Genomic DNA, 14,837 nt, shown 5'->3' on the forward strand with positions numbered 1-14,837 from the left:
CATGTCCGCAAATAAGTATCACATGCCGTATACAGTATATCAACTGCAATATACTGTATACATCAGTATACAGTGTGTCGCGAGCTCTGCGCTGGGCTGGAGCACACATTTCCTACACCTCTCCCTTCGGCAAACACATCACGAGTGTTGCAACGAGGTCACAGGTCAGGCGTGCACTCGTCAGTTGTCTAATACGGTCAAGAGTAAGATCTTCCGGAAGACCACTGCACTGGAGGTATGTGGATTATTGAGGAGGTACTACGTGTTTGGAACTGGGAGTTGAACATTAAGCACTTTTAGAGAAGAGCTCACAATAAAACGTTATGGACTCGCGGACGGACTTGTGTTTTCATTTCAAGACGTACATTTATCAGGTTGAACTTCCTAACTGTAACAATAACTGAACTTTACGCCTTTTATACACATTTGTGATGGGGCGACAATGCGACAACGAGACATATTTTGACCTTGAAAATGTCGCGTTACGGCATTGTCGCCCTTTTGTAAAATAAAGAAAAGGATTATCAAAGAGCGACAATGCGAACACGCGACAATGCGACAAATGGCCAATTGTCGCGCTTTTGTTAATTTTGACACGTTTTGCTTGTTTTTGTAAAGGTGTCAATGCGACAATGCGACAACGAGACAATGTCCCTTCCATAGTAATCCGTGCAAATAAAACTGAGTAATGAAATAGAAGTCTGACATGCCAGTTAAAAGATAGAGTGTTGCAGCTTCTGATTTCATAGATCTTCAAGAAGGGTTATCAATAATGGGATGGGTGATGAGTTCAACTGCATACGCTGTGATTAACAATAATGCTCCGAGTCAATACATTTTGTCAAATGTATGACATGTATTACGTGAATGAACATATTGTTTATACTCGTCCATGTTTTTGACGGACAAAATAATTTACATACTCGGTAAAACTGAGGACGGGCATCATTGTGTGTTTCCGTGCTTTGTTCAGGTGAACAATTGACTTGTCCTTGCATGTTTTGTGACGGGTGCCACTTGTGTGGCAGGATACGCTCACCTTTTCCCGAACACCCATTGGATGACCTGAACCACTTCGGATTTTTATCCCACATCAGTCTGATACACCATGATATAACTGAAATACTGAAATACTGTACAGTTGAAAATGATGTTTAATGCGATTACCGTAGTGTGTTACTGCAACTGTTCATATTTTGTGCAGTGATGTTATGTAATATGTAAAAGAAAGCATATTCAATTATCCAACTGATTTGAATAGAATATACTTGCGTCAGTGTATTTTATTAACGCCCCAAATCGTAATTTAAACACATAAAATAACAGATCACGCATGGTGCCTTGACTTACTACTAGATTTAATGGGCCACCCCGGAATAAAATAGTTCCCCCCAAAGCGAGGAACATATGTTTTAGTAGGTTTACAAGAAATATATTCCAAACAATATCCTCATTAGATGAGAAGATCTTTTGCAGAATTACCTCAGTAAGTCAATTACAATGACAGAGCGTCGTAATACATTTACATCAAGTACAATACGTCAAAATGGCCGACACGATAAACGGGACGGGAGATATTTTCGAAGTTGTTAATTAACCTGTGGCTATTTCAAGCCTTTGGCATCACTGATCAATTGGCCGATCATTGAAAGGTGATTGTGAAGATGTGTCAAATAGATACTAAGGTAAATTAGATTTCTGTAAATTGTCACTGCGACAGTTTGGATTTATTTTCGTGTTTTTTTCTCTCTGGGATGGGTTGCAGCGAGGGTATCCTTAAATGGGCTTGCAACCACGCTTCTGTTTGAATTCGTACCAGGGAATTCCAAGGATTTTCCCCAGGAATGTGGAAGTAGTCAGTGTTTACGCCTTTTCAAGAATACAGTCACGTGAAGAACGTCATGTGACCGACCTCGCGCCCAAGTCGTATATCTTGTAAACTTCACATTAAAAAATTAGTTATTGTTATAACCAAATGAAACACAACCCATTATCCTATAGGGGTAACTGTACATAGCCGTTACCACAATAAACTTAGTAACATTGTTTGGTTTGACTTCTTGGCGCGTGTCTGAATTCCATTAACATGTAACATATCCTAAAACTGGCTTATCAGCAAATCTCGCTGCACTGCGCACGACAGATACTAGAGCAAGGCATGCCAGAAATACGAAACCTAAAGCTTCGGAAAGGAAGCCTTGGACATCACGTGCGTCGGGGGACCAGCGCCATCTGATTGGCCGTTAACAGTTGTACAAGGCGGAGCAAAAAGCATCGTTTTTCCGTCCATTTTACGCTTGAAAAACTCGACCCTTTTCTGGACACTTTCTAGACGCTGACCAATTAATCAATTTTAATGAATTTTTAGTCGTTTTTCCGTCCAATGACCATATACGGGAAAAAACGACGTTTTCGTGTTTGCAGTGTATGATAGCCAAAGAGCACAAAACTGTGTAGATCATGTAAACTGTTAAAATGAATATTATGTTTGCCATTGAAGGAACCGTTCTCCCAACGTTTACTCATCCTGTAAACTGATGTAACTCATAGAACATATGCTGCTCAGATATAGTTGTATTGTTGCTTTAAGAGTGAAATGAATTTCTCGCCAACACGAGACACTTCGACTATATCGGCATCAGGGTTTTGTGACAGCACTGTACGGGACATACTCCCAGCACTACATTGCTTATTACGTGAGGAATTGATTTTACCTGGACTAACATGTACATAGGTTTGATACATCGAAAATGTATTGTAACACAAAATTCGTTCATCACAAAATACCAGTGACATCTGAAGACAAGGGTGAGATAAAGTGATGCATGCTTCACATACAAACACAAGTTGGATAATTTGTTAAAATGAAATTAATATATTATGCATTAGCCGTCTCAAATGTTGTTTCCCGGATGAAGATAAAAAGGTACTAATAACACAGCTGCGTTTTCATTCTCCTCAAATATGTCCATAAGGGCGCTCGAGTTGCCTGGTCACTCGTTGGCCACGATGAAGAGCCCGATTCGATTCCTTATACGGATGCACATGAAATCTGTTCTATGGCTTCCTACGGCACTACATTTGTTGGATCAAATAACGAAAGACGGGTGAATATTTAAAAAAAATTAGATTGCATCGGCAATATTGCAGCCATCGCGTAGAGAACAAGTTAATTATCATTAAATACCTGTCGAAAGTGCAGAAAAGCAGTACGATAAGAATCACTGTTTAGGAGTAAAATTAATTTGGATGGATTCACGTACTAAAGAATCTTCATATTCTAACTGTTTTTTAACCAACCACACTGCCACAAGGGTACGGGTGGCCTTGTCGGCGAAGGCTCCTCAATTCGTGTTGCAGTGTAGCCCTCCTTTGGGCACCCAAGAACTAGGATCAGATTGTATACTTCCTTAAGTTTCAACATTAAGAAATGCTAGAAAGCAAGCGTTTATCAACGAGGTTTCACGGTAAGTGAATAGTTGTTGTCATTGCTGCTTCCCATATATGAGTGGCTTTGAAAAAGGTATGTGAGCAGAAGAATCTGGTGTCCATCGGCTTGTGTACTCCCCAGGGAGATAACGAAATGTGATTTGAATATGTACACATCCATTGACTGGTGTTATTGCTACACGTGCTAGAGATATACATTGTGTTGAATTAGTGTTGGACACATGTACATGTTATTATTATTTATTCTCATTAAAATGAGATTTTCGTGTTGCTTCATTGCCTCTGTTCATCAAAATCTGACAAACCCTCTGTAGTCAAGAAAGGTGAACGCTAAGGTGACCGGTCAATCAAAATGAAAGCTTCATGGCATTTTTAGTATCTCTCTGAAGGGGTCAAGGAACTGGACCCGGGGACCTGTGTTCCCAAACCCAATCCAGATTCGAGTACCCGACATGTGATCCCCGTTGAGGAATATATTTACTTAAGAGCTTGGCATGTTCAGAAATACAATTTGTCTGACGTTCTGAACAGTTCCAACCACGCAATTACAAGTGACTGGCTTCCCAAATGAAAATTTATGCCTTGGTAAATAAATGCTGTAGGATAATTCCATCAGGTCAATAAACCCATCTTTGTTTTCCCTCTTGACCCTAGCTGGCGTTTTCACAAATCAGATTGTTATACTAAGTCTTGTAATTGTTGCAGTTGCGAGAACAGATAGTATGTGTAGGGTTGTCACGTATTGGTTGAAATACACTATGCTATTGTACTTATATTATCTCAAACCCTGTCTGTTCTGATAGGTCATGTATCACATTCTTTACTGTTTGTTCTCCAAAATTATACAACAGACTGACTACTAATGATATCTGATAACGTTTTCAGAATGAAAAATGAAGCATGAAATGTATGGTGCACGTAGGACAACATACATGTATGTGGTGCTCAATCAAAATGCATCCAGACACTGGACTACTTCTGGTCCATGTTAGCAACACATGTGTATTTTCTCCCCTGATTGTGTACTCAGGTCTTTGATGTAGGAGCCCTATATTTTCAGCCAATCAGATGTCAGCATATTATTTCGGTATCAGTGTTGGCGGCCTTGGACAGTAGTTGATGGGCAGCTTCACACGTGTTCTTTCAGGCCATTCCGCATCTACGATCCAACCTTGTTCAGCCAATCCTGGGACCGGGTTCAAAAACCGGAGAAAGGCAAAGTTTATCAACATGTTGACCACATGACTTGCCTCCCTCTGGCTATAAACAGCAGATAACTGTAGATCATTATCTGATCGTCTCAATCAATAAGATGCACGGTTTAGTTCACCGGGACATAATCAGAAGATATCTCCAGATCATTAAGTCATCATCGCAGTCAGCAAGACAGTGTCATATTGTCTTGAGAATATTGTGCAGGGCCCCTCTAGGGGATTCATTATTTTAAAAAAAAATTCTTTCGAGTTTGTTGTTCTGAAATTTTACATCGTTTCCCATCAACGAATTCAGGTAAACAAACAGATGTTAACAAACTTGGTCAATACAAATTTGAAATATTAGATAAAATATATAACTAGACAAGATGATTTACTGTTTAAATTGTATTTCCTGTTGTACTATGTATTGTTTTATATGCAGACATTTAGATTATCGTGTGCATTTCCTGTAAACCATTTTAAAATAAGCCAGTAACAACAATCAGTTCTACACACGTTTTCTCCCACTCTACCGATGAATTGGTTAGAAATTACCCAATAATATAAGTTACATTTTTTTGATGCAATGATCGTCAGAATTTGATTTGAAACTATTATTTTATCGTTTGTTGGAAAAACATGTACACACTGTACTCAGGAAAACATGGTAATGATGCACGGTTTAGGTCACTGGGACGCAACAGCAGTTATCTCCAGATCAACATCATAGTCAATTACCAAGGAAGTATGCACAGTTTCGTTGACCTGGTCGAGAGGGAGTTCGTCTTTATGTTTGTTGTCTGCAGTCTGAAGCACTGATAATGAATGGACGACTGGTCAACCACAGGACTGAATGTTGTAATATCCAATGTTTAATGCTGATTCTGTGACTCACCGTAATCTCTTTTACCAGGGCAACTTCTACCTGCTGACACAGAAGACCGGCTGGTACGGCTCAGGGGTTCTGTATTTTGGTGACCATGTGTACAGCGATCTTGTTGTGAGTAAAGGGAGCGAACTCTGTAGTACTTCATGTGGGGAGAAATACATTATGATACAGTATTATACTTCTTGCATTAAAATCAACTAAAAGTATTACACAGATTCCAAATGCCATCACATGTTGTCTGGACCAGACTTGATTATTTGCAGGCTGACATTTCAGGGCTGGTATGTTGCTGACACTGACAGTTCTGTCTGTAGACATGTATAATTTCAATGATGCTTGGGTATAATTTCCTCTACATCCAGGATCCCTCACTACGCCATGGCTGGAGAACTTGTGCTATCATTCCGGAGCTGGAGGTACGCTGTCATGTTCTAATATCAACTCAGTTGGAAAGTTTCACATACTCAACATTTTATTGAACATACATTATGTTAGTCACACTTCCAAGTATCATCTGTTATACAAACCCTGAACCCAGTCACAACCATAGCTTCGTTATGAGCAGGATCTGAATAACAGACAGTGCGCTAAATGTAGCTGTCTAATCAAACTACACTCACGAGTGAGAGAAAGTCAGTGATAGGAGGAATGGAGCTGTTGGCATCACTTCGGAAACAAAGCTTCGGTGGCTATTGAGTCCAGGGGATTCCTCATAATGGAATGGAGATTTGTAACCCTCAGTAAACAAGGATGTGTTTGCTTCTTTAGTTCAACCCACTTGTGATGGCATATAAAAATAGCTACAGTCACACCCATACTTTCTCTCTCAGAAACAACCCAGGGCAAAGTATTACAAACAATAAGAACCCAGTGAAACTGTCCATTTATCACTATAAATCAGGAAAGCAAGAACTCCTTCTAGACAATAGGAAATGCATAACATTTAGTGTTTACTTCAGGCTGAGATTGAACAGCAGAACGACCCTGCATACAAGTCAGCTGTGAGGTGGCTGGTATCTCTACAACAACTCATAGAAAAACACCAGGTGAGATATCATCCTAACATCATGAGTATGTGTGTCTTCTAGCTATACACAGCAATCATCTGACTACCCCTGCCACATCACTCTCTTTCTCATCACCATTGTGTAGGGACGTGTTTTGAATAAGTAGAGAATTGATTCTTGTTTTTTTTAAAGGGTTTCCTCTTACATCTTGTAAACATTTACGGCCAATTATGGGAAATTATCATGATAAACGCCCGTCCTGCAAGATATGCAGACATTCTTATTCACCTACATACTTAAGCGATCAGCCCATTATTGTGATTTTTTTCATCATTGACCATCACTTCACTATCAATGGAAGAGGATGTGTTATCCGTTTCATTCTTAACAGCTGAATGTTTACCGCCTGTTTGACGACCACGGCTAAGATGCATGACGCAGAATAGCCTTGTACAGTTGTCCTACATCCTAACGTACTGTATCATCAAGACTGGTTACTCTACTGCATTGACATATATATAAGAATCAACGTCATCTTGTTGGATTATTGCTACAGGCATTCGCCTGGATCAGATTAACATGACAGATTAACATGACAGTCTAGATTGGCATAGCCCTCCCTTATCTACTTCACGGAATCACAGCTCCTCTAGCCTGTGGTGGGGGTAGTCAGGTGATCAAGTCGTGTGAGGTGATTTTAGGTGACACAATGGGTACAGTGATGTGTTTTGGCAAAATGGTTTTAAATGCTTAAAACTTCAAGCACAATTCCACTTAAGTATGGAAAGGAGAAGGAATTAATGCATAGTGTGAGATGGGATAAGGATATATTCTGATATACATATTGAATTTGATGTAAACTTTACATGCTATTAATATTGTAATATCCTTTATATGCATCAGTATGTGAGAAATCGTACAGTGTTGGTGTGACAATCTCCCTACAGTCTTATATACAATCAGTTGAGATATTCTTGTCATATGAGTATTTTCATATTCTTTCACACCACGAGGTGAGAAATCATACAGTGTTGGAGTGACAATCTCCCTGCAGTCTGATATACAATCAGTTGAGATATTCTTGTCATATGAGTATTGTTATATTCTTATGCACCACAAGGTGAGAAATCATACTGTGTCAGGGTGACAGTCCCCCTGCAGTCTGATATACAATAAGTTGAGATATTCTGGTCATACGAGTATAGTTATATTCTTATGCACCACAAGGATTAGAAATCATACAGTGTTGGTGTGACAATCTCCCTGCAGTCTGATATACAATATGTTGAGACATTCTTGTCATACGAGTATAGTTATATTCTTTCACACCATGAGGTGAGAAATCATATTGTGTCGGAGTGACAATCTCCCTGCAGTCTGATATACAATCAGTTGAGATATTCCTGTCATATGAGTATTGTTATATTCTTTCACACCCCTAGTTGAGAAATCATACAGAGTTGGAGTGACAATCTCCCTGCAGTCTGATATACAATCAGTTGAGATATTCTTGTCATATGAGTATTGATATATTCTTATGCACCAGAAGGTGAGAAATCATATTGTGTCAGGGTGACAATCTCCCTGCAGTCTGATATTCAATATGTTGAGACATTCTTGTCATATGAGTATTGTTATATTCTTTCACACCATGAGGTGAGAAATCATATTGTGTCGGAGTGACAATCTCCCTGCAGTCTGACATACAATCAGTTGAGATATTCCTGTCATATGGGTATAGTTATATTCATACACACCACAAGGTGAGAAATCATACTGTGTGGGATATAGAGGATGTGACATGGTGGTTGGTAAATGCACTGTTTATCTCATTGAGTTGACAATCTCCCTGCAGTCTGATATACAATCAGTTGAGATATTCTTGTCATATGGGTATACATGTAGTTATATTCATACACACCACAAGGTGAGAAATCATACTGTGTGGGATATAGAGGATGTGACATAGTGGTTGGTAAATGCACTGTTTATCTCATTTAGTTGACAATCTCCCTGCAGTCTGATATACAATCAGTTGAGATATTCTTGTCATATGAGTATGGTTATATTCTTATGCACCACAAGGTGAGATATAGAGGATGTGTAATTGTGGTAGTGGTACAGGTAAATGCACTGTTTCTCTCATTGAGTTGCATCATTCACGGTATTGATATTAAGGAATATTGAAAGTTAAGGTCATCCTGAAAGAGCATGTGTTCACAATATTTGGAGTATTTAAAATTGGCATTTGAGGAAACTTAGAACTCATGACCTCTTTGTTGGGGCCTGGATTGCATCAGTGTTGATGTGACCTCCATATAAAGCCAATGGCACCATAGCTCAAAATAGAAACATGTTGAAAACCCTTAGATATGTGGCTTTATTCTTGATAATACAAAGCATTTTGTAATCTGTGAAGAAGAATCTATAAATAACTAAATCCCCAGCTGTTTGAATCAGTCATGGCTGAATGAAATGTCAATGACACTTTTTAAGGTCACTCAAAGAAATAGTTTGATGTAGTTTTTGTTTAGTGGCCACAATCAGCAATATTACAGCTTTGTCACATTGGCCTGTAAATAATCGAGTTGGACCAGGCAAACCTATGACTGAAAGCATGAGCAAAGGTCCATAATATCAGGACATGATGATACACATTCAGCCACATCAAAGTCCCTCGCCAACCAGTCAACGTTGTTACATGGTTATGACCTTATACTCTCAGGAACCAATTCTATCCAGGAAGTATTGGTAGTATGGTTTGGAGAGTTGATATTTTAGAAAATTTGTCTTTTGGAATGTCACCAGAAAGCAAATGGACGAATATGAGATATTAAGTTTATGTGAAAGCATATTTATGTGGTACTTCACATGTGAAATCATATAGAAGTAGGGACTAAAATTATAATGATTTTGAATGGTTGATGGTTGTGTGGATCATGAGAAACCCAACTGACAGTATTGTTTATTTCCCAGTGTCAGGACATCCCTGAACAGAGAGAAGTGATACAGGCATGGCTGAAGGTGAGGCTGTCTGAAACCACCTGGGGCCAGGCTTGGAATAGATTGTAATATCAGGAATGATGATTGCAGCAAAGTTTCACTTCATCATTCCATTGGGCTACCTTCTACCCATTGCTACCATTGGGCTACCTTCTACCCAAGACTGTTTGACTTCCCTTCCTCTTTCTTGATGGTTTGCAGTAAACATGAAGATGCCTTTCAAACAGTGTTCTGATAATCACCTCTTTGTGAATGTTAATTTCTATACTTAGAGTTGTGTTTATCATAGTCAGTATATTGCAACATGTGATCTTTTCAGTGAAATGAATGTTATGAATATTTCACATTTCCATAATATCAGCTGAATTTAATAATCATTATTTTACTTCTGTGGCAGAAACTGCAAAAAAATGCGTGTTCAATCCACGGTTTGGCAGTCTGTTTCGGACATACCACAATCCAACTTACTTCACTCGACGCCTGGCCCGGTTTGCTGACATGTACATGTCGAGTCTGACAAACCTGCTCCACTACTCAGTAGACCACTCCTTCTACCCACACCGAGTGTTGCTGCCACACGAACCAGGCCCCTTCTCCAAGTACTGAGTGGAAACAGTACACTGAAATAAGCATGTACTATCATGGATCGGACACATTGGTAATTCAGCATTAAAGTCCTCTTGGAAGTAATGGCCAAGTAAAAGAGCACATTGACTTTATTAGTGACGTGGAAGCAATGATGGTCCACTTTATTAGTATATAGGCCTACTTGTGTCATTGAAACATTTCACTAGACGCACCTGGGGACAATACTGGCATTAAAGCATTTATACTTAACTAGTGCTCGGACCTAATATTGACATTGAAGTATTCAATGGACTATTACCTGGACCTGGTACTGACATTGAAGTATTGATGGTCTATTGCACTGGTACCTGGACCTAATACTGACATTGAAGCATTGATGGTCTACTCCGTTAGAACCTGGCCCTTATACTGACATTGAAGCACTGATGGTCTACTCCGTTAGTACCTGGCCCTAATACTGACATTGAATCATTGATGGTGTACTGCGTTAGTATCACAATATTTCAACGAATCCTCCACAAGGGTGCCCTTTTTTCTCCGCAAAAGATGCAATACTTTTGCCAAGATTTGTACTTCTCTGACAATGTATGTAATATATTTTACCTATCCTAATCAGTGGCGGATCATAAGTGTTGACCAATTAACCCTCAGTTGTATGAATCTCATTATTACATGACAAATGTGATATGTTGCACCCTGTTCATTATGATAACTTGAAGTAGAACATTTCAGTATTAAATAGGACTCGTGGTTGTTGTTAATCGTACAATAAAGCACTGCCCCTCATGGTTTATTTTCCCTGCAGTGTTTTATTGAATGATAAACAGTGACAACCACTCATTCATTTCTTATATGAGATATCAACATTATATACGGTCTGTTTAAAAATGATGATAAAATGTACAAGCTTTAAAAATATTTACCCGTATTTAAATAATGATGACGCCCTCAATAGAATGTCCATTTTAATAGTCATGATCATCGTCGTTTTTTAAAGAAGATGTTAGTCATTAAATCAATCTGATGTGTTAGATAATACATGTGATACTAAAACAGATACGTTTAGAACATTGTGTGTGGTAGCACGTGTTGATAATACACTGGATGTGCTCATCAGCAAAGGATGCAGAGTGCATCACAGTATTATGGTTCACAGTCTGTCCTCGACATCAGTTAATTCAAGGTATAAGTTGGGTGTATTATGAGTTGTTTCCTTATAACAGAAGATATCCCCATTGTTTTTTCTGTTAAAATGGTGATGAGTCCATGTGTAGGTATTAAAACTGTTACAAAGATCCCTAACTTACTCAACATTCATCTATATACACATTAGCCCTTGTAAACAACTGCCATTTGACACATGGAGCACCTTAATCGCACCAATAACATTTTGAATCTTGTATATTGTATTTTTTCAGAAATGAATTTTATTTTATGAGATCAGCAGAAATCAAATGCAATAATATGAGTCAACACAACTTTATCTTTGTTAGATTACTTGGTTTATGGATGACAAAACAATTCAACTGTTCTCAAAAACATTAATTGAAAATCGAAAGTTTTACCACTTTACACTATTGACCTACTTTGATGCTTCCTTTACTCATCCCTGCCCCTGTTAAAATCGGGTAACAAGCAATAAATTGGCTGTACCTCACGCTTTTCCTAACAAACAGCTAAAATGGTGATAAGTCTCGGTGACTTCGTGCCCGACTGGTTTGGATCCTTGCTCATACTTCGGTCACTGGTTTGCATGGTCGAAACTACATGTAGATAATAATAACCCACAACTTAAGGCCTGTTTACCTCATGCTGTGGAGATAAACAAATTCACTTAGTCACATTCAGTTCTGGAAGTAGTTGGCAAATAAATCATTAAGGAAAACGACCTGAGAAGATCTTGTTTGGAAATGGTTTTCAGCAACTTGTGCTTCTCGTCAGAGGTATCAGTGATTGTCCTCGAGGTGACATGCAGATGTCATGCTCACTGACTTGGTTTATGCATGTCATCATATCCCAATTGCGTAGATCAGTGCTCATGACGTCAATACCTCGATTGTCTGGTCCATACTTGATTATTTACAGCTCGGATATTGCTGAGTGCGGCGTGAAACAAACAAACTAATAAAAACAGCTGTTATTTTAGATTATTATTTCTTTGTGAAAACCAAGCAATTAAAAATACCAGTTTGCTCTGACAAACTATGAATTGTTTTAAGTCTGTGATATGTTTTAGAAAAGTGTGATTTATGTGTGATTGTTTGAAGACTGTGGAGCTGATTTTTAAGTTAAGGATAAGTTAAGTTGTAGTTTAGGCTTCTTTTTAAGCAACGTTTTTGTTGCCATTTGTTATTATTTCAGCCAAAATATGTTATGCATATGCTGGTACTTCATGCATTGCATTTTGTTTTATTGTAGGATGATTGTTGTGGTTAATCTAGATCTATTGTTAATTATATGTATTTAAGTATGAAATAAAAAAAAAGATGGTAAATGACTGCACTGATTCAGATTTATGTGTAAGTTTGTCTCATTGTTCTACTTTATGAATGTCTTTCATGGACATACTTATCATAATGACAACCAAGTGTGTTCCAATGTCCACCCATTCAGAAGGAAACAAGACATATAGATCATCTAAACTAATGACAAACACAAAGGTCCAGAGTGTTCCTATGGCAATCCATATAGAAGGAAACAAGACATATAGATCATCTAAACTAATGACAAACACAAAGGTCCAGAGTGTTCCTATGCCAATCCATATAGAAGTAAACAAGACATATAGATCATCTAAACTAATGACAAACACAAAGGCCCAGAGTCTGTCCATGTCCATCCATATAGAAGGAAACAAGACATATAGATCATCTAAACTAATGACAAACACAAAGGTCCAGAGTGCTCCTATGGCAATACATATAGAAGGAAACAAGACATATAGATCATCTAAACTAATGACAAACACAAAGGCCCAGAGTGCTCCTATGGCAATCCATACAGAAGGAAACAAGACATATAGATCATCTAAACTAATGACAAACTCCAAGGTCCAGAGTGCCCCTATGTCAATCCATATAGAAGGAAACAAGACATATAGATCATCTAAACTAATGACAAACTCCAGGGTCAAGAGTGCTCCGATATCCGCCATACAGGAGGTGAGGTGAAATTGGGTTTAACATCACGTTCAAGGTTATTGCACTTGTAAAGCATCCTGTATGCATATGTGTGTCAGTGTGTGATTCCTTGTACTGCTCCGGATTTATGACGATTTTATGATGCTATTCCACTGAGATACCATGTACAGTATACTGACTCCGAACCAACAAGTCCTTGCTTTAGCCCCTTAATGTCGAGCATCAGGCAATAACAAGTACCACCTTTCAAACTCTTTGGTTGTGATGCGCCTTGGGATTGAACACCCGAACTTCCACTCTCCGGGCAGACGCTCTACCACTCAAACACGGTGGTGGTCCCATACGGAAGGAAACATGGACATACAGATCATCAAAACTAATGGCATACTCTAAGGGACAGAATGGTCTTACGTTCCTCCATACAGACGGAAACATTAACATACTGATTATCTAAACTAATGATGAAATCCAAGCAATAGTAAGCCACTGACATTTTCATGTTTATACATGTCAGCCTTAGGCTTTCTCCGGCTAAGCTTATGAGTTGAAAAGGGAGGACAGCCTAAAGTCTTATCACGTTTATCACAAGAGTATGCATGGATTAAACACACGAATGATCACACACTAACCTGGGATTTGAATGTATAATCTTATCCCGGAAATTCAATTCTACTAGTGATATGTCGTCACCGTGACGACCGGGTCACCGTCACCTCTACCTAACATAGACCCTGGCATGTGAGAGGTTAACCAGTGGTTGATACTGAACATAAAACCCAGTGTGGGAGACAAAAACAAGTGGTTGAGAACTGAACATACAACCCAACATGTGGGAGGTAAACCAGTGGTTGATACTGAACATACAACCCAGCATGTGGTAAATAAACCAGTGGTTGATAGTGAACATACAGCCCAGCATGGGAGAGGGAAACCTGTGGTTGATACTGAACATACAACCCAACATGTGGGATGTAAACCAGTGGTTGATACTGAACATACAACACAACATATGAGGGGTAAACCAGTGGTTGATACTGAACATACAACCCAGCATATGAGGGGTAAACCAGTGGTTGATACTGGACATACAACCCACCATGTGGGAGGTAAACCAGCGGTTGATACTGAACATAAAACCCAGCATATGAGGGGTAAACCAGTGGTTGATACTGAACATACAACCCAGCATATGGGGGGTAAACCAGTGGTTGATACTGAACATACAACACAACATATGAGGGGTAAACCAGTGGTTGATACTGAACATACAACTCAACATGTGGGAGGTAAACCAGTGGTTGATACTGAACATACAACCCACCATGTGCGAGCGAAACCAGTGGTTAATACTGAGCATGCAACCCAGCATGTTGACTGCAGTCAAGTGATGCGGGTCTCAGATGTTTACCACTTTGTTGAAATCCACGAGCAGAGGTAGAATGAATAAATATTTCAAACAACATTTTGGGAAATCATTTTAATCATATGATAGAATATATATTTAGACTATATGACACCAATAATACAAGTGTATGTGAGATAACGGTACATGTGATTGTGATAC

At 38.8% G+C, this 14,837-nt stretch overlaps 1 pseudogene; it reads left to right on the plus strand.

The window, feature by feature from the left end:
* The first annotated feature begins 5,499 nt into the window (after positions 1–5,499).
* Positions 5,500–10,191, plus strand: LOC139448859 (5'-nucleotidase domain-containing protein 3-like; annotated as a pseudogene).
* The last annotated feature ends 4,646 nt before the right edge of the window (positions 10,192–14,837 follow it).

Source organism: Haliotis cracherodii, unplaced genomic scaffold (assembly GCF_022045235.1).
Source record: "Haliotis cracherodii isolate W230 unplaced genomic scaffold, xgHalCrac1.p SCAF_7, whole genome shotgun sequence".
NCBI classification, from domain to species: Eukaryota; Metazoa; Mollusca; class Gastropoda; order Lepetellida; family Haliotidae; genus Haliotis; species Haliotis cracherodii.